The sequence below is a fragment of the Ostrea edulis genome, chromosome 7 (genome assembly GCF_947568905.1).
Source record: "Ostrea edulis chromosome 7, xbOstEdul1.1, whole genome shotgun sequence".
In the NCBI taxonomy this organism is placed as follows: Eukaryota; Metazoa; Mollusca; class Bivalvia; order Ostreida; family Ostreidae; genus Ostrea; species Ostrea edulis.
The window spans coordinates 69,788,556-69,811,427 of NC_079170.1; the positions used below are offsets into that span (position 1 = coordinate 69,788,556).

Consider the following 22,872-nt stretch of genomic DNA (forward strand, 5'->3'; position numbering starts at 1 on the left):
CTTTGACCTTCAAAATGAGGTCAAGGTCAAGGTCACACTTTCTCCCCCATGGGTTTTTGATGTTTGACCTTGAAAGTGGGTCAAGGTCAAAGGTCAAGATCACGCATCCAGGGGCCAGTCTCCACGAGTAAGGCCAACCCACCCATCACGCCTGTCGTCCCCAAGGAAGAAATCCCCCACCCTTCAAGTGACCTGTCTGTGATCAGCTGTTTCAATACACTATTTTGACCGGTCTCATGCCATGCAACAATTACAGGATTCTAGCTAATCTGACCTACACCTACACATCTGACCTACACCCATTTCTTCATTTCTTGACTGTCTTGTCAATCAAACATGAATTCCATTTACATTCATGAAAAGACATAGGCCAGATTCAATTGTCTGCCTGCATCAACATAAAGACTAAGTTTTTTATGATAATGATGATGCAACTTTACTCGACAGTTGAACTCATTGACATTCCATCCCGACTGTCATTGTAAACAAATAAACACTTACCTGCAGGATCAGATGGGATGCAGTACTCCTATTCTCCGTTCAAATATCCTACATGCACTCAGACACTTTCTAATTCACCGGCCGCCATTTTGGTTGTTTGTTGTCAAAGCCTATAAATCCGTATATGCATGCCTCCTTGGGTGAAATGACTGAAAGACATTGTCTCCGTGAATTAGAACACATAGGATGAGCCATTACAAACTGTATATTTAATTCCACAATCCACAACACACACGGTAAAATCCAGTGCATCTTCACAACATCTGACAACATGAGGCTTGTAGACTCCCAGCATGCACCAGCAGTTACTACAATCTAGGAAAATGGCACATCCGGTTTCTTTGCACCTCCAAATATCCTATCTAACAGGTCTAAAGTCACCCCAAACACCTGCACAAGTTCTATTACACTTTTACCTGATATGTGCCGGCTATGCAACACTCGCACCCTTTTTTTTCAAATATTTGACCGGTACTATCGTGCGAAACCAAGGCCTTAATCTCCAACACTACAACACTCAAGGCGGCAAATTTGAATTTCTTTTCAAGCCAAATCCATTTTTTTTTGGTGAGGGTGGGGTGGGGTAGGGGGGGGGGGGGCTTTTAGCATTTCAACACTACTGAAAAACCGCTAGAAGGTGGGAAGCCCTCTAATTGTTTGCGAACAATTAGGATCACTAGTTATTATGTTCCCCAAACGAAGTTTGGGAACATATTGGTTTTACTCTGTTTCTTCTTCTTCTTATTTATTATTATTATTCTTTCTTTCTTCTTGGGACTATTTTGTCCACGAGTGTTCTCAGAAACTACTCAAGGGATCAATCTGAAACCTTTTTAGGATGATAGTATAGCATATGTAGATGTGCGGAACGAATGTCATTTTGTCTGAAAATGCATGCATGTGCATGCACGTGCATTGGATTTTTTGTTTACCAACTTTGGAATCAGTCTAACTTTTTTATTTTTCAATGAAATCGTTTGATATGTATATCGTAGGTATAACAAGGGACCCTTAACTGTTTGGCATCGTCAAAATTTCAATTCTGCACGCGCATGCACGTGTGCTTCAATTTGATTGGATAATACAAAACCGTTTATATCATTCATGCCAATCAAGGAAATTTAATGATATTTACAGGATAGGTAGACATGTCGAATATCTACAGATCGATGTAATAAAAATTACAAACGCGCATGCGCACGCACGTGCATTGTCTTTTGAAGGTTCAATTCTTTCAATGACCATAACTTTTTTGTTTTTTGTCAAAATCTTTTCAAACTTGTATTGTATATGTATCTTGATATTCTTAACAAAAGTGTATAGTCATAATTACCATCCGGCACGTGCATGCACGTGTGCTAAATTGTGATTGGACGATTTTGAAATCGCCATAACTTTCTTATAAATGATGGAAACAATATGAAATTTATACTGTAAGTATATCTATCAAATGTCTATTGAATGACATCAACATTGATGCTGAGTCATACTCACGTGCCCGTGTATGCACGTGCATAGCTTTTCTTTCATTTTTCGGGTACTAAAATGGTCATAACTATTGAATTAAAAACTGAAATGAATTCAAATTTACCCTGAGGATCTATGATATGAATGTCTGTGAAATGGTGTCAACAAATTCTCCATTATCAAAATCGCGTGCGCGTGAATGCGCGTGCAATGTAATTTTTGACGTCTAAATTTGAGTATTAGTCTATAACATTTTGAGATTGCAATGAATAGGTTTGAAAATTAGGTTGCAGGTATGTTTTGGGCCTGTCAATTTATTAATAGTCTCAAAATCACTTCCCTGCACGCGCATGCACGTGCGCTTAATTCTGATTGGACGATTTTGAAATCCCAATAACTTTCTTAAGAGTGAAGCGATCGATACCAAATTCATATAGTAAGTATATTGTTCAAATGTCTGTTGAATAGCATCAACAAAATTGTTGTGTGGTACTCACGCGCACGTGTATGCACGTGCATTAATCTCGGTCTTTGTAGTTTTGAGTTGTTGTTAATTTCTCGATTTTCATTGAACTGTTGTGAAACTTCTCTTGTACTCATATGGTAAGACTTCTGATGTATCGAGATGGTCAAATTACTTATCAGCACGTGCATGCACGTACGTGCACGTGCACAAAATTCTCAGATCTTTATAACTGATATGTACTAGCATGAAATGGACTGTACGTTATGAAATAGTTATATATTCACATGCTAGACAGTTTGCCATGGTCAAAACCACTTGTACTGAAATAAATGGCACTGCTTGCTAAATGGGGGAATGTTTGGGGAACATGTGTAACGGTCCCCGTTACAATAAGTACTAGTTATGTTCCCCAAACGAAGTTTGGGAACATATTGGTTTTACTCTGTTTCTTATTATTATGTTCCCCAAACAAAGTTTGGGAACATATTGGTTTTACTCTGTTTCTTATTATTATGTTCCCCAAACAAAGTTTGGGAACATATTGGTTTTACTCTGTTTCTTATTATTATTATTTTTCTTTCTTTCTTCTTGGGACTTTTTTGTCCACGAGTGTTCTCAGAAACTACTCAAGGGATCAATCTGAAACCTTTTTAGGATGATAGTATAGCATATGTAGATGTGCGGAACGAATGTCATTTTGTCTGAAAATGCATGCATGTGCATGCACGTGCATTGGATTTTTTGTTTACCAACTTTGGAATCAGTTTAACTTTTTTATTTTTCAATGAAATCGTTTGCTATTTATATCGTAGGTATAACTTGAGACCCTTAACTGTTTGGCATCGTCAAAATTTCAATTCTGCACGCGCATGCACGTGTGCTTCAATTTGATTGGATAATACAAAACCGTTTATAACATTGATACCAATTAAGGAAATTTAATGATATTTACAGGATAGGTAGACATGCAAAATATCTACAGACCGATGCAATCAAAATTGCAAACGCGCATGCGCACGCACGTGCATTGTCTTTTGAAGGTTCAATTCTTTCAATGACCATAACTTTTTTGTTTTTTGTCAAAATCTTTTCAAACTTGTATTGCATATGTATCTTGATTTTCTTAACAAAAGTGTATAGTCATAATTACCATCCGGCACGTGCATGCACGTGTGCTAAATTGTGATTGGACGATTTTGAAATCGCCATAACTTTCTTATCAATGATGGAAACAATATGAAATTTATACTGTAAGTATATCTATCAAATGTCTATTGAATGACATCAACATTGATGTTGAGTCATACTCACGTGCGCGTGTATGCACGTGCATAGCTTTTCTTTCATTTTTCGGGTACTAAAATGGTCATAACTATTGAATTAAAAACTGAAATGAATTCAAATTTACCCTGAGGATCTATGATATGAATGTCTGTGAAATGGTGTCAACAAATTTTCCATTATCAAAATCGCGTGCGCGTGAATGCGCGTGCATTGTAATTTTTGACATCTAAATTTGAGTATTGGTCTATAACATTTTGAGATTGCAATGAATAGGTTTGAAAATTAGGTTGCAGGTATGTTTTGGGCCTGTCAATTTATTAATAGTCTCAAAATCACTTCCCTGCACGCTCATGCACGTGCGCTTAATTCTGATTGGACGATTTTGAAATCCCAATAACTTTCTTAAGAGTGAAGCGATCGATACCAAATTCATATAGTAAGTATATTGTTCAAATGTCTGTTGAATAGCTTCAACAAAATTGTTGTGTGGAACTCACGCGCACGTGTATGCACGTGCATTGATCTCGGTCTTTGTAGTTTTGAGTTGTTAATTTCTTGATTTTCATTGAACTGTTGTGAAACTTCTCTTGTACTCATATGGTAAGACTTCTAATGTATCGAGATGGTCAAATTACTTATCAGCACGTGCATGCACGTACGTGCACGTGCACAAAATTCTCAGATCTTTATAACTGATATGTACTAGCATGAAATGGACTGTACGTTATGAAATAGTTATATATTCACATGCTAGACAGTTTGCAATGGTCAAAACCACTTGTACTGAAATAAATGGCACCGCTTGCTAAATGGGGGAATGTTTGGGGAACATGTGTAACGGTCCCCGTTACAATAAGTACTAGTTATTATTATTATTCTTTCTTTATTCTTGTCACCCTTTTTTGTCCACGAGTGTTCTCAGAAACTACTGAAGGGATCAAGACGAAACCTTTTTAGGATGATAGAATACTCTTTGTAGATGTGCGGAACGAACGTCATTTTGTCTGAAAATGCATGCATGTGCATGCACGGGCATTGAATTTTTTGTTTACAAACTTTGGAATTCGTCTAACTTTTTTGTTTTTCAATGAAATCGTTTGATATTTATATTGCAGGTATAACTTGAGACCCTTAACCGTTTCACATCGTCAAAATTTCAATTCTGCACGCGCATGCACGTGTGCTTCAATTTGATTGGATAATACAAAACCATTTATAACTTTCATGTAAATTAAGACAATTTGATGATATTTACAGGATAGGTTGAGATTATAAATATCTACAAATCTATGTTAAAAAAATTGAAAACGCGCATGCGCACGCACGCGTATTGACATTTGAACGTTCAATTCTTTCAATGACCATAACTTTTTTGTTTTTTGTCAAAATCTTTTCAAACTTGTCTTGTATATGTATCTTTATATTCTCAACAAAAGTGTACAGTCATAATTACCATCCGGCACGTGCATGCACGTGTGCTACATTCTGATTGGACGATTTTGAAATCGCCATAACTTTCTTATCAATGATGGAAACAATATGAAATTTATACTGTAAGTATATCTATCAAATGCCTATTGAATGACATCAACATTGATGCTGAGTCATACTCACGTGCCCGTGTATGCACGTGCATATCCTTTCTTTCATTTTTCGGGTACTAAAATGGTCATAACTATTGAATTAAAAACTGAAACGAATTCAAATTTACCCTGAGGATCTATGATATGAATGTCTATGAAATGGTCTCAACAAATGCTCCATTATCAAAATCGTGTGCGCGTGAATGCGCGTGCATTGTACTTTTTGACGTCTAAATTGAAGTATTGGTCTATAACATTTTGAGATTGCAATGAATAGGTTTGAAAAGTAGGTTGCAGGTATGTTTTGGGCCTGTCAATTTATTAATAGTCTCAAAATCACTTCCCTGCACGCGAATGCACGTGCGCTTAATTCTGATTGGACGATTTTGAAATCCCAATAACTTTCTTATGAGTGAAGCAATCGATACCAAATTCATATAGTAAGTATATTGTTCAAATGTCTATTGAATAGCATCAACACAATTGCTGTGTGGTACTCACGCGCACGTGTATGTACGTGCATTGATTTCGGTCTTTGTAGTTTTGAGTTGCTGTTAATTTCTCGTTTTTCATTGAACAGTTGTGAAACTTCTCTTGTACTCATATAGTAAGACTTCTAATGTATCGAGATGGTCGAATTATTTATATCCACGTGCATGAACGTACGTGCACGTGCACAAAATTCTCAGATATTTATAACTGATTTGAACTAGTATGAAATGGACTGAACGTTATAAGATAGTTATATATTCACATGCTACACACTTTGCAATGGTCAAAACAACTTGTACGGAAATAAATGTCACCACTTTCTAAATGGGGGAATGTTTGGGGAACATCTGTAACGGTCCCCGTTACAATAAGTACTAGTTATTATTATTATTCGTTCTTTCTTCTTGGGACTTTTTTGTCCACGAGTGTTCTCAGAAACTACTCAAGGAATCAATCTGAAACCTTTTTAGGATGATAGTATAGCATATGTAGATGTGCGGAACGAATGTCATTTTGTCTGAAAATGCATGCATGTGCGTGCACGTGCATTGGATTTTTTGTCTACAAACTTTAAAATCAGTCTAACTTTTTTATTTTTCAATGAAATCGTTTGCTATTTATATCGTAGGTATAACATGGGACCCTTAACTGTTTGGCATCGTCAAAATTTCAATTCTGCACGCGCATGCACGTGTGCTTCAATTTGATTGGATAATACAAAATCGTTTATAACATTGATGCCAATCAAGGAAATTTAATGATATTTACAGGATAGGTAGACATGCCAAATATCTACAGATCGATGTAATAAAAATTGCAAACGCGCATGCGCACGCACGTGCATTGTCTTTTGAAGGTTCAATTCTTTCAATGACCATAACTTTTTTGTTTTTGGTCAAAATCTATTCAAACTTGTATTGTATATGTATCTTGATATTCTTAACAAAAGTGTATAGTCATAATTACCATCCGGCACGTGCATGCACGTGTGCTAAATTGTGATTGGACGATTTTCAAATCGCAATAACTTTCTTGTAAATAATTGAAACAATATGAAATTTATACTGTAAGTATATCTATCAAATGCCTATTGAATGACATCAACATTGATGCTCAGTCATACTCACGTGCACGTGTATGCACGTGCATAGCTTTTCTGTCATTTTTCGGGTACTAAAATGGCTATAACTATTGAATTAAAAACTGAAATGAATTCAAATTTACCCTGAGGATCTATGATATGAATGTCTATGAAATGGTGTTAACAAATTTTCCATTATCAAAATCACGTGCGCGTGAATGCGCGTGCATTGTAATTTTTGACGTCTAAATTTAAGTATTGTTCTATAACATTTTGAGATTGCAATGAATAGGTTTGAAAAGTAGGTTGCAGGTATGTTTTGGGCCTCTCAATTTATTAATAGTCTCAAAATCACTTCCCTGCACGCGCATGCACGTGCGCTTAATTCTGATTGGGCGATTTTGAAATCCCAATAACTTTCTTATGAGTGAAGCAATCGATACCAAATTCATATAGTAAGTATATTGTTCAAATGTCTATTGAATAGCATCAAAAAAATTGTTTTGTGGTACTCATGCGCACGTGTATGCACGTGCATTGATCTCGGTCTTTGTAGTTTCGAGTTGCCGTTATTTTCTCGTTTTTCATTGAACAGTTGTAAAAGTTCTCTTGTACTCATATAGTAAGACTTCTAATGTATTGAGATGGTCGAATTATTCATATTCACCTGCATGCACGTACGTGCACGTGCACAAAACTCTCAGATCTTTATAACTGATTTGAACTAGTATGAAATGGACTGAACGTTATAAGATAGTTATATATTCACATGTTTCACAGTTTGCAATGGTCAAAACCACTTGTACTGAAATAAATGACACCACTTACAAAATGGGGGAATGTTTGGGGAACATCTGTAACGGTCCCCGTTACAATAAGTACTAGTTATGTTCCCCAAACGAAGTTTGGGAACATATTGGTTTTACTCTGTTTCTTCTTCTTCTTCTTCTTCTTCTTCTTCTTCTTATTATTATTATTATTTTTTCTTTCTTCTTGGGACTTTTTTGTCCACGAGTGTTCTCAGAAACTACTCAAGGGATCAATATGAAACCTTGTTAGGATGATAGTATAGCATATGTAGATGTGCGGAACGAATGTCATTTTTCTGAAAATGCATGCATGTGCATGCACGTGCATTGGATTTTTTGTTTACAAACTTTGGAATAAGTCTAACTTTTTTATTTTTCAATGAAATCGTATGCTATTTATATCGTAGGTACATCTTGGGACCCTTAACTGTTTGGCATCGTCAAAATTTCAATTCTTCACGCGCATGCACGTTTGCTTCAATTTGATTGGATAATACAAAACCGTTTATATCATTCATGCCAATGAAGGAAATTTAATGATATTTACAGGATAGGTAGACATGCCAGATATCTACAGATCGATGTAATAAAAATTGCAAACGCGCATGCGTGCGCACGTGCATTGTCTTTTGAAAGTTCAATTCTTTCAATGACCCTAACGTTTTTGTTTTTTGTCAAAATCTTTTCAAACTTGTATTGTATATGTATCTTGATATTCTTAACAAAAGTGTATAGTCATAATTACCATCCGGCACGTGCATGCACGTGTGCTAAATTGTGATTGGACGATTTTGAAATCGCCATAACTTTCTTATAAATGATGGAAACAATATGAAATTTATACTGTAAGTATATCTATCAAATGTCTATTGAATGACATCAACATTGATGCTGAGTCATACTCACGTGCCCGTGTATGCACGTGCATAGCTTTTCTTTCATTTTTCGGGTACTAAAATGGTCATAACTATTGAATTAAAAACTGAAATGAATTCAAATTTACCCTGAGGATCTATGATATGAATGTCTGTGAAATTGTGTCAACAAATTTTCCATAATCAAAATCGCGTGCGCGTGAATGCGCGTGCAATGTAATTTTTGACGTCTAAATTTGAGTATTGGTCTATAACATTTTGAGATTGCAATGAATAGGTTTGAAAATTAGGTTGCAGGTATGTTTTGGGCCTGTCAATTTATTAATAGTCTCAAAATCACTTCCCTGCACGCGCATGCACGTGTGCTTAATTCTGATTGGACGATTTTGAAATCCCAATAACTTTCTTAAGAGTGAAGCGATCGATACCAAATTCATATAGTAAGTATATTGTTCAAATGTCTATTGAATAGCATCAAAAAAATTGTTTTGTGGTACTCATGCGCACGTGTATGCACGTGCATTGATCTCGGTCTTTGTAGTTTTGAGTTGTTGTTAATTTCTCTATTTTCATTGAACTGTTGTGAAACTTCTCTTGTACTCATATGGTAAGACTTCTAATGTATCGAGATGGTCAAATTACTTATCAGCACGTGCATGCACGTACGTGCACGTGCACAAAATTCTCAGATCTTTATAATTGATTTGTACTAGCATGAAATGGACTGAACGTTATGAAATAGTTATATATTCACATGCTAGACAGTTTGCCATGGTCAAAACCACTTGTACTGAAATAAATGGCACCGCTTGCTAAATGGGGGAATGTTTGGGGAACATGTGTAACGGTCCCCGTTACAATAAGTACTAGTTGTCTTTGATATTATAAAGTCTACATTTATATATATATATATATATATATATATATATATATATATATATATATATATAATATGCGCCACGATAGTTTCCATTTTATGTTGTGACCTTGAAATCGTCATTAATGGGCATCGGCACTCAATGGCATATATGGAGAAAGTCAATTGTTTGTAAACAAGGCATGGCTTTGGTAAAGGATGGTGATCGGTACCTTATGGCAGTTGCTGATATTTTGTGTGAAACCTTGTGTGATCACATGTAATCTCTGCAAATCTTGTGAGGGAAAGTAGGATTTATTTTGATGCTGTTATAATCGATCATTGTTTATGAATAGTATCCTGAAATTTGACAAGGTTCGACATTAACGAAGCTAGAAATTTTTATGACATGCCCAAGCATTTTTTAAACAATAAATCTAAATGCTTTACCTCTAATCCCATGCACTTTATATTTCAGTGCTATATGACCTCAGGGTGTCAAGCCACTTTTGGTCTAAAAAGTATAGGATTATAGGATTTTTTTTGCAGTTAATAGGGCAAATATGGGGAATTTTTACCATAAATTTGTTATATTGAGCTGACAGAAGGACTGACATTGATCAGCATGACAGTTTCATAATGTTAAAAGACAGTGGATAAATTGAACATTTAAAATAATATAGAAAGGTTTGAAACTGCTTATTTGAAACGATATTAATGAATTGGAGAAAAATTTGATCTTGATGACATGGTATAATTTAGTTCATATTTGCCCTGAGTCCATTGATTTGAAAAGCAAGCCATACTTAAAATGGCAATCATCAAATTGATTGCCGAAATGTTATTCATAATAAGAATATGCTAAAATGTAAATTTAAGAAGTTTCGAGAAAATTATTTCAGTTGAACTTAAAAAGCCATTCTAGCTTAGTATTGTTTTGTCAAAAATAACAAAATGACATGTTTGAATTATCATAGGTATGATTATCATTAATTGTATCAATAAACATGGCTTAAATGTCGCTGTCCTGCATGTGGCTACACCTGATAGATGGTATGACTATCATTAATTGTATCAATAAGTATGGCTTAAATATCGCTGTCCTGCATGTGGCTACACCTGATAGATGGTATGACTATCATTAATTGTATCAATAAGTATGGCTTAAATGTCGCTGTCCTGCATGTGGCTACACCTGATAGATGGTATCACTACAAGGTATGATTATCATTAATTGTATTGCGTGAAGAAAACCGAAGTACATCACCTTGACAGAGTACAACTGACTATCATTGGTGAAGGAAACCAGTACATGCCGATAGATGCATATAATTGTAGTTCCACAAATTGGTGTTCAAATTTAAACCCACTTAGCAGAGATAAACCAACTACCACATCTATGCCATTTGAAGCTAGCACATGCCAATCCAAGTGATATATATATCAACCATTTGCAATAGAAATACTTATTGGAGCAGATCACTTCTGAGACTTCATCATGAACCATGAAGTACGTGGCAATGGACCAACTGCTGTCAAATCCAAACTAGGATACCTGCTATCTGGACCAGCAAATAATGACAGAGCAAATCCAACAGGTGACAAAGTGTGTGCTGCAATGGTGGACAGAAATCCAAACTATCCCTCTGCTGATTACGATCGTTCCATATACAACTCCTGTCCACAGAATGACTATGGTCGCCCATCATATGATTACAATCAACCCTCCTACCGTCCTCAACAGGGCCAGGGCTATGGTCAGGAGAAATATGACCCACCCTCACAGTATCAGAGAGCGCCACACCCTCCCGTGAAAGAGGAACAAGCCAACAGATGGCAGGATGAGGTGTATCGCCAAGAGGCCTCACCTTCCCAACAACTCAATCATACAGAAACTTACGACTACAGCCAGGTGTCTCAGCAACTCCGTGAAGAGCGATGGAAAGAATACAATTATTTGAAAGAGGCAAATGGTACCCCTTGTGGCCCTCCCATCCTACCTGTGGGCCTCAATATACCCATCGAGGCTGAGAGACATAAAATTGCAGAGCTCGGGAAGAAGCTGTATCGAGAGGAGTTACCAATTTTTAAGGCCAGTGATTCTGAAGGTCCGTCGGACATTGGCAAATGTCCAGTAATTTTTGTTTTGGTCCGATCAATATCAGTTATTGGCCGCACCAAGAGTCCAATATTTTTTTCCCCCAATGAATTTCATGATTAGATAAATTTTCAATTTTTAGCAGCATACATGTCCCAAAATTTATTGTTCTTTAGTCATTGCAAATAGATATCAAACTTGCAATCATCTTCAATTCCCCCAAATGGGTGATAATACAAGTGAGCAATATCCCGTAAAAATACAGATGTCTTTGAAGCGTTTGAAATAGGTAATAAATAACATGTAAATAAAGCGTTTAAATTGTACACTGATTAAGAAGTACTTGAACGACATGGGCATGTTTGATTGAACAATTTGCATTTGAGTTACGCGAATTGCTCGAGTTTAAAAAAAAACGTGTATTTCATAACACTTGTGTTGAACACGGGTTGGATAAGTTTACTCCACTGACGAATCTGAAGAGAAATGCTTGGGCTAATAAAGAACATCGCCGATGCCATTTTGGGCCAGAAATTTTAAATTTACATGAAAGTTTTCTGACATTTTGTTAAAACTATTGCCCCCGGGGGTAGGGTAAGGTGATAATAGGCGATCAAAGGTTTACATGGGAATACATAGGGAACATCTTAAATCTTCTTCTCAATTAAGAACCACTGGGCCAGAAAGTTCAAATTACATGAAATTTTAAGCTTCATGATGAGATAGTGTAAATTTAAGTTTGTCAAAACCATGACCCCAAGGGTAAGATGGAGCCACAATAGGGGATTAATTTGCATATAAAATTTTGGTCTGGTAAAATGTGATTTAATTGGTCCAGTAATATCTCAACCATTACTGGACCAAATGTCCAGTAAGTACCAGAAGACCTTGGGAAGCACTGCAAGGCAACAAAAGGAACAAATTCTGAGCCGAGCCCAGAACCAAATGAAGATTCCAAAGATTGACCATCGCCAGCCATATTCTGACCCCCCTTCCTCCCAACACCCCTCCCCAGGACAGCCCTCCCTCGGGGAGATGGGAGCCCAAGTCTTGCACGCGAAGTGCTTTTCTTCCAGTGCAGAGCGTTACGCCCCCTCCACACCAGGCCAATATTGACCACGACGATTACGGACAATACTGCAGGCAAAATGAAAATGAAAGTTCGAATTGAGAACAAAATGAGGAATAACAACAAGACCAATTGCGAGACTTTTTCCACTTGAAATTAATGAAAAGGACAATAGTGCAAGTGATTAAAATCTGTGACTAAATATCCATCTAAAATTCACAACGCCAATGAACCTCATAATTCTTGTTTGGTTTTTTTTGTACATTTTGATGGCCCCAGGATGTCGTGAAACTCGGACAGTTTAGTAATCCTTATTTGTGATCATAGAGATCTATACACACTTGTTTATGTATTATATGCCGAACTATGACATCATAAACGTTACCACGACGTCATGTGAATAGCATCTACTACAGTTTTACTTCAGAGTTCAAATAAACACTGTACAGAACAGACGTGTTTTCATAACTTCAGGTTGCATAAACCCAACATTATAGTTTTATTCGTGTTTTAATTTTGAATGTCAAAGATACAAGACTGACGTATAATTTGTAATTCAAACTCTTAGTTTATTAAAAATGAATGGTGTGATTATTATTGTTACAGTTTTTAGTCAATCATCAAATAGAAAAACAGTAATACGAATAAATAGATGAACAAGTTCATGGGTTTCTTTAATTTAAATAAGAATATACAATATACTTTAAGTTATTATTTTACCATTTTGAATTTATTGGTTAATTTTGTTTAGTTTTAATCAGCGTTTATTTTCCCTTATATAACTGGTACCGATAAACGGTACCATTCCCAATGCCAAAAACCGATGATTTTTCCCAAATTTGAGACTAAAAATTCCCTAATTCACTTGCCGATAAATGGACTGCTAACATCGTAATTTACTTCGTTTGAAACATTGTACAAGTTAACTAAAATGTTCACTTCCGATATTAAATCGACAGTACAGATCATGGGAGTGTGCGTCTGTTTTCAGTTTTGTAGAGCTGCGACAATTCTAAAACGAGCCTATGACGATTCCTTATGTATTGTTGTTTACAATTGATTGCTTTGAAAGAGAAAAAAGTCGAGGCTAAATGTGACGTCACAATTAGGGGTGAATCAATATATTGATATGTCGAAATGTACCGGTATACGCCTGTCCAGCGATATACGATACGGTGTTTCGACGATACGATATAATGTCGGGTTTAAAAATAGCCCTTTTAATAGTCGGGATTGAAGTTCATAATTTAAAAATGGCTTCTAACAAGACTTTAATCCCCACTTTTACATCATGACATCAGAGATTCCTCAGACTTTAATCCTCACTTTTACATTGTGATATCAGAGATTCCTCAGACTTTAATCCCCACTTTTACATTGTGACACATCGGAGATTTCTCAGACTTTAATCCCCGCTTTTACATTGTGACATTGGAGTTTCCTCAGACTTTAATACCCGCTTTTACATTGTAACACATTGGGAATTCTTCAGACTAAGCTTAATCCTCGCTTTTACATTGTGACATTGGAGTTTCATCAGACTTTAATTGTCATTGTTTGTTTTGCTATGAAAACTGGTTCACGATTTTTGAACAAATTAGTTTTTATTTTTGATGTTTAATATTAAAAGTATAACTCATTTAATGTTGACAACCAAAATTTTAACCTTCTGAATGCAAGAATAAAAGCTATATTTTAGCCTTAAATATGCGTTATGTAAACAAAGACCCCAGTCCTTTTATGTATACAAACAAACAAGTGAAATATCAATGTTGTAATATAAAGCATCTTAATTTTGCATAGTCGCGCATATTAACTTTTAGATGAAACATTTTATCCGAAGAATGCTTGAAATGTGAAAGTTACAATAAACTTAGATCGATATCCATTTCTTTTGAAAATTTCGTAAATAATAACGTACGGCATTCTTTGTTTACAAAACAAATAATAAACTCTCTAAAATGAACTTCTGTGATAATGCACAACCTTATTTTTTATGTGAAATCTTTTAAACATATTAGACAGTAGATTTTGATCATTAAAAGTAAAAAATAAAATTTTGGAGAAAATCGTGCATTTTGATATTTTACTTCAGAAAATGCTTAACTACATCAATTTGTATATCCAATATATCGGATATCGCATCAGAAAACATTGTATCGTATCGTATTGGAAAATCTTGAGCAATGTACACACCCCTAGTCACAATGCACGGTTTATGTCGCCTTGCGTTTCATTTCCCACATTAAACAAATAAGCGGATCCTGTAGAACTGTTATTCCCATATATCCCCCTTTAAATATATTCATTTTTTAAATGAATCATAATCTACCGTACTTAATGGAATTATGATTATCACTTGGGACACGCCAATGACTATTTCATGCTTCGCTCGGTCCAACGGTCTCACTGTATATATAATATTTCCGAAATGTGTGGATTCACATAATGATTATAAGTTATATAGCTGAAATCAAGAGATATTGTGCTGTACCTATGTGTATGTACAGGGTACTACTAAACAGAGTACAATAGAGAACCAAGGTAAATTTCCAATCTAATGCAATTTAAGTGTTTATTTGTATGTATACCGCTTAAATAAACATGATTATAAAATAATTTTGCAACATTTATCAAAAGTACTTGTTTTTAAGCTATATTTTGTACAGAAAACATTAAATTTATTGAAGATTGACGGCATCCTGATCCGATTATTAACGATATGACATATTACATCAGTAATTAATTCCATTTATGACGGATAGTTACAAGTACTCGGAATTCATGATCTTTTATTTTCTTATTTTCTTTTCCTCTTGGTTTTTTTTTTGGGGGGGGGGGTGTCCTTTTTTTCATCCCCCTCCTTTTATAAATTCATCTTTTTACTTTATGTTTTGTTTCTTTGTTGTCTTTTAAAGTTTTTGTAATTTGATTTGGTGAATCTGGAAAAGAAAGTAAAATACTTTTTTTTCAAAAAAATGCTTCAAAAGGTTAGGTGTCTGTGTGAAGATTCTCAATTCAAAATGAGTGGGTCTTTAGATAGGAGAACAAGAGGCCCATGGACCACATCGCTCACCTGAGTTACCTTGGTCAATATCAGAAGACTTTCCATATATATTTGCATGTAAAACCGTAGTCCCTATTATGGCCCCACCTACCCCTGGAGACATTTGGTTTTTGCAAACTTGAATCTACACTATGTCAGAAAGCTTTCATGTAAATGTGAACTTGTTTGGCCCAAAGGTTCTTGAGAAGAAGATTTTTAAAGATTTTTTCTATATATTTGTATGTAAAACTTTGATCCCCTATTCTGGCCCCATCTGAACCCCGGGGGCCATGATATTAACAATTTAGAATCTGCACTATATCAGGAAGCTTTCATATAAATCTCAGCTTTTCTGGCTCAGTGGTTCTTGAAAAGAAGATTTTTAAAGATTTTTCCTATATATTTGTATGTAAAACTTTGATCCCCTATTGTGGCCCCATCCTACCCCCGGGGGCCAGGATTTTAACAATTTAGAATCTGCACTATATCAGGAAGCTTTCATATAAATCTCAGCTTTTCTGGCTCAGTGGTTCTTGAGAAGAAGATTTTTATAGATTTTTCCTATATATTTGTATGTAAAACTTTGATCCCCTATTGTGGCCCCATCCGACCCCCGGGGGCCATGATTTTAACAATTTAGAATCTGTACTACCTAATAAAGCTTATCTATAAATTTCATCTTTTCTGACCCAGTGGTTCTTGAGAAGGAAGATTTTTAAAAGATACCACCAAAATTTCACATATTCTTAATTATCTCCTTTTGAGAAAGGGCATGGCCCTTCATTTGAACAAATGCAAGGTGAAGATAATGAACAGTGATCAATCTCATAACTCCTACAAGTAATACAAAATAGATAGTTGGGCAAACACGGACCCCTGGACACACCAGAGGTGGGATCAGGTGCCTAGGAGGAGTAAGCATCCCCTGTTGACCGGTCACACCCGCCGTGAGCCCCATATCCTGATCAGGTAAACGGAGTTATCCGCAGTCAAAATCAGTGTGCCAAGAACGGCTTAACAATCGGTATGAAACACGTCAGACAGCATTTGTCCCAATGCGAGGTTGTATTGACGAACTAGATCGTTATAACGACCATAGAATTTGCGAAATGCTGACTTCAATCGAGACTGTTGAAATTCCTGTACCATCAACTTGTTTGTCAGTAGCTTACCTCGGTTTAAAAACTTACTATACCCAGAACAAGCTCTTGCATATCGAATCAGTTGAGATATATAAACACCATATGCAGGTGATAATGGAATATTGCTACATAAATGTGGGAAGTTGACGATGGAGAAGCTGAAATCATCCCGTTTGTCATACAGTTGAGTTGTTAGTTTGCCGTTAATGTCTACTTTCAAATCTGAATCCCCTTCACCCAGGGATGCTTTGTGGCAAGTTTGGTTGAATTTGGCCCAGTGGTTCTGGAGAAGAAGTCGAAAATGTGAAAAGTTTACAGATGGACAGACGGACGACAGACAAAATGTGATCAGAAAAGCTCACTTGAACCTTCGGTTCAGGTGAGCTAAAAACTCTACACAACCCTTGCATATAAAATTTACTTTATTCTTGACAATATTGAATATCAGAATTTAACTATAAACTACTTGGCTGTTCTATGAAAAGGAGAAGATATCACTAAGATTGCTCTGAGATGGATACCTGATGGAAAGAGAAAAAGAGGACGCCAAAAAGAGACATGGCGAAGGATGGTAGAACAGGAGATGAAAGATATAGGGAAGACCTGGGGGGAATAGAAAAGAAAGCAAAAGACGCAGTTGTGGCGTCAGCTGGTTGAAGCCTTATGTGCTGATAGGCACGAAGAGGATAAAGCAAAAACTTAATGGTACTTTGAACAATAATGTACATAAAAGTAAATGGATAAAAGATAGGTCTCCATCATGTGAAGCTTGCAATGTCGATGAAGACATCAAACATATTTTGTATGAATGCAAAATTACTAAGCATATTTGGAAGAAAATTAGCTCCTTCTTGAAGTTTTATATTACATGGAAAGCTATTATACTGGGATATCAATCTAATTAAAATTAGATGTTAGATCCACTCGTCTACTCGCATACATAACGCGAGCGGATCTAACATCTAATTCTAATTAGATTGCTGGGATATTATAATGAATCAGCGGAGAAATAAAACAATCTTTCTGAATAATCTTATATCCTTTGTAAGTTTTCCTATTTATAAATATAAGATGAAATGCAGATTATAGAAGGAGAAAATGATGGAGCAAGATGATGACTGATCCTGCACAATCTCTTGCACAAGCTTAAAATTGAACTTTCTAATCCATAGTTATTATACCATGTTTTTGTTTACATATGTTAAATATATTAGTAGTAGTAAAAGTTTCTTTAAGGTAGCGATGGAGAGCAACCACTTGATCAGTAAAAATTGTGTATTTTCACGTGAATTTATTTTCCGGAATTCCTTATTCCGTTAAACAAAAAGGGGTTCCGAAAGTCTTTTGTTGCTGTGAATGACCTAGAGAAAATCAGCACATACCACATAAGTATACATCAATGTCCGTAATAATGGTAGATTAAATATTTCATCTGTGTGAAACTTTTTGCTAAACGAAATGTTAAACCAACCACCAATCCATGTACATAGATGCGCTACGTAAACAAAGTTGTTGGTTGATGCATCGTAATGTCCGAGTGCTGCATGCTGCGAGATTAAATACAGTCATTTAGAATAGAGGCTAAACAAAGTTTCTTGCAAGAAGAGGAATTTGGTGGATGCATTCAACTTGGACAACGAAATAATAGTTTCATTTGGTGAGTAAAACAAATGCCATAAATTTGTATTCAAACAGTCAAAAGTTCAACTCACATTTCCTCTTCTATTTCACAAAGCTATTTATAATAACATCTGTAAGTTTAAACGCACGACACACAGTAGATGTATTATTTTGTATGTATATATGTATTCCAATTGTGTGCTTAAAATATAACTCCCACCTGTGCATGTAATTGTAAACGGATGTCATGTATATGTAAACCACATGTGTAGACATGGGCTCTCATAACTCTTTTATTAAGAAAATATCGTTATGAAAATAACCGTTACGAAAATAACATACCTTGAACTACATGAATAAAAGTGATGTCACAAAACAAATATCTGTATAGATCTACTTTCTAGGGGTATGGGGGAACCGGATAGGAAGGGGGGGATATGTGTTGAAATATAATTCCCTAGACTATAGTATACATATACTATTACTTTGAAATTTCAGTGATCTAAGAAATATATCAAACCTGATGTTTCGTGTTTCATACAAACATGTAGGTTGGCAAAACCTTTTTAAAATAATGTAAATTAATCACAAGTCTGCATATGCTCTCTCAGAGGCAAATGTATTCACTGTATGTATAAGTAAGATATATATACTACACGTATGCCCTTCTCTTGACCCACATTTTGTAAATAAAACAGATATGATGAGTCTATGGCAGTTTATGAAAAGATATATGTCATCTCATATTGCAATTTATAATTTTGAAACATCAGTATTTAAATTTTCACTGAATATGTGTTGAGACACGATTTTAAAATTCACATTGTCTGACACAGTCTAATTACTCAATGGTATAATATAGACCTAACTGTGCAAACATCAATTATGATGATCTTTTTTCTAGGCATCAGCCTGAGGACCAATGGAGGTTATAGATAGCACCAGTGCAGGTTGAAGTGGGTTTCGAGTCAACAAGTTTAACAACAAGAGAGGTACTATATTTTCTTGAGATAAACATCAGACAGCATTTGTAAAGACAATTCTGAGTATATCAGATATTCATCTTTTTTGCTATATTTAAATATATTTATCTATATTTTGAACAGGTACTCCATTTACAGTGATGATGACATATCCCCTGGACCCCCACAACTCCACACATTTAAAAATGTTTGATCAAGTTCCGAAGATTAAAGAACTACTGCAAAATTTGGGACTCGGATGAAAAACATTAATTCACTTCTGAGCTCAGAGCAGTGGATGTTGTACAACATACTTTAAACATAAAATTGTGAATTTAAGGGAAAAGAAGCACATGTACTCGTGTATTACATGCACATGCATTTTGAAAGACAATAATATTGCATAGATGTAAAGGAAATGTCACTGTTAATTATTCTTTTTTAGATATATATTAGTAAATAATGTGCACATGATAGAATACCAATTTTATAACTTCAATCAATGTGTTTGAATTTTCCTTGTAATTCAGAATTTAGTTGAAACATACATCATTGATACATTAATGTACATCAATTTTTCGAAAAGTTCCATAATAGAACTAATCCCCTCCTTATACATACAGTGAACATAGACCTTCACCTGGGAAAAATTACAGTTAGTTAGTGCAATATACATGCATTCTCAGTTATCCAATGAGTTTTTGGTTCATTGTGAAACTACAATTAGGAATCTTAAACTTATGAAAGACATACTTATCTGTGAGGGCAAGATGGCTCAGATGGACTTAATGATCCATGGGCAGTCCATTGGTCTCTTTCCATTGATATTAATTATTTATTGAAATATGAAATGGTTATTTAAACATTGGTGTATTCTACTGTATAGTGATATCAATTTCTATCAAAAAATGGGTAGAGGTAATATATTGGGTCCGGTAAAAAATTGTATGAAAAATAACTAAATATTTAGGCAATCATTGTGAGTGCAAAAAGGTCAACTGCAATATCACACACTATAGATCATTCTTAAATGGCTCATAGAAACGTCTAGTATTGTGATGTTGAATGCTCAAAGTGGTAATTTGGGAATGCTTAATCATTTAAGGTCAATAGTTTATCTCTGCTGACTGTATCTCTTAAACTTCATTTCTGGAAGGGAGGGGGTAGTATTACAAAATCTGACATAGTTTCAGATTAAACCTCATTTGGTACATTTTTTTCTATTCAATATTTTAGATACTACTTGACTTATTGTAAAAATGAAATAAAATCAGAAATTTTATGAGCAGAATTTTTTGTTGTCAGAAAATTTATGCCTGATAGTGTGTGAGAAACGCCATATTTAGGGTAAATTTGGCCAATTGCCAAGTCGAATCATCCCAATGTTTCCTTAGATGCATTTTGAATTTCTAATTAATTTTGATTTTTTTTTATCTGTTTTTGTTTAATTTACATAACTATATATGACAGACAATATTTCTGGTGTCAATGAAATTTTTATTGTCTGCTGTGTTAATTTGCTCAATTTTGGCATTTTTTGCCTTTGGGGGCTGCAAAAGAGGGGATTTCAATCTCGCTTTCCTCAAAAATTAATCTGATTATTTTTGTCGATTTTTTGATATGTTTTAGGATAAAGTCTAAATATTATAATAAATAAAATTGAAAAAAATTCAATGAGTGGTTTTTTGGGAGCTAGCTATCAGTTGCTACCTTAAAGTGGATTTTTATGCCCCCGGGAACGAAGATCGGGGGGGGGGGGGGTATTACTTAACTAAAGTATTTTAATGGTCAACCAAAATTTTGATATCAACTTTTGAGTTACAAGTGAGATATAGCATTCACAATTCTTTGCTATGTAAACAAAGCTTGTTTAATGTTTTTGTTTACAATTAGATTGCTTAATAGGAAATAGCATGTGTGAAACAAAATGATTTGTGCTAAACACTAACTTATTTAATTGTGTCCAGAATTAACTTGTAAATTGAACAAGATGTGTTTGTAAAACACAAATGCCCCGATAATGGCCAATTCCGAAGACGGTCAAGGTCACAAGGACAAATATATTGGTACCAGTAGAAAGATCTTGTCACAAGAAATGTTCATGTGCAATATAAAAGCTCTAATATTTACCATTTAGAAGTTATGACCAATGTCAATCTTTTTTTTTAAATGTCCTGGTTAGTATGTCTGCTTTTGGAACATACTAACCAGGATTTCATATGAACTCTAGGGGAAAAAACTATATCCTGTGTGGACTCGCATACTCATTTGGGTATAATTGTGAATAATTTTGGTTGACCATTAAAATACTTTAGTTAAGTATTGTAAACAATAAAAATGGTAAAATAAAATTTTCAGCTCAATCGTGCCCATGTCCTTATAAATCCAAATACCAATGATTTATTTTCAAGGAATTCACTGTTCAGTTGACAATAAAAAGGCGTTCACTTAGAAAATAATATAAGAGCGTAATCTTGGAAATTTAGATGCAATACGCTAGTATTAAATAATGTACATAGATATATGTAATTAAATTTGATCGGGATCGGGATCAAATGGTAAACTGTAACTTAAAAATAATTCCTAAAATGATGAAAAGAAAGGCAATATATTCAAGATATACATTTATTAGGTTCAATTAAAGTAAAAACATCTACGAACAGCGGTTAAATTGCATTAATTCATGAAATTTTACCAGCGTACTCTAAAGTACTCTAACACGTGTACTCTGTTTAGGAGGACCGGTCTGTACATAAAAATCTTACATCACCTCATATAGCTGAAATCAAGAGATTGTGCTGTACCTATGTGTCTGTAGATCTACTTCACCTCATTTGGGAATATCAAAAGTGCTTGGATTTTATCAGATGAATATACATCTAAAGCTATACATAGATTTGTATACATATTAACACCTAAGCATATGTGTGGCATATAGATCTAAGCGTTCTTCAATTTTTTAAAAACTTCTTTCTGATCAAACCGAAAGTAGTAAATATTTCGTTCTATTTTAATTGATAAATTTACCTGATTGTGTCGTCTTTGATAACTGTATGTCGTTTTGTCATAAACAGTCAGTTCCCTGTGTTCTTCACAAACTTCTGATCGTCAACATGGTCAAGAAACTTAAGATATTTCAGGTTGAACCATGCCCATCGTTGTCACCTAAATGTTACGCATTCGGGTTTTCCATGGATGGGTGTAAAAGGGTGGGCGGTAAATCTAGTACTGCCGACTCCCGACTCCCGATGGTCCCGGATTGCGATGTTTTAAAGATAATATTAAAACCGGCCAACAGAATTACTTCATACTTCTCGGGAACAATCATTATGTCCAAATTCATTCACACAATTAAAAAAAGCCCAATAATAATAAGTATAAATTCTTAAACTTGAAATGTCACCTACTCAAAAGCGGTAAATCTAGTATTGTGTTATAAATACAAAAACGGACACCGATACAGGTACGGTTAACAAACATAGCTCATAACACAATTAATATGATCCAATGAAAATTACCAT

The 22,872-nt window shown here is 35.0% G+C and overlaps 1 protein-coding gene across 2 annotated transcripts in view; it reads right to left on the reverse strand.

Annotated features, from left to right (window-relative positions):
* LOC125654981 (uncharacterized) overlaps positions 1–22,576 on the reverse strand; it is a 35,040-nt gene extending 12,464 nt beyond the window's left edge. Inside the window, exons 1-2 of one of the 2 annotated variants that reach the window (XM_056145224.1) lie at positions 22,379–22,576; positions 502–650 (exon numbers count right to left, since the gene is read on the reverse strand). The gene's annotated coding sequence lies outside the window, so the exon portion shown is untranslated. The remainder of the gene's footprint in view (positions 1–501; positions 651–22,378) is intronic. The other variant, XM_056145223.1, reaches the window with a different exon arrangement.
* Between the last annotated feature and the right edge of the window lie 296 nt (positions 22,577–22,872).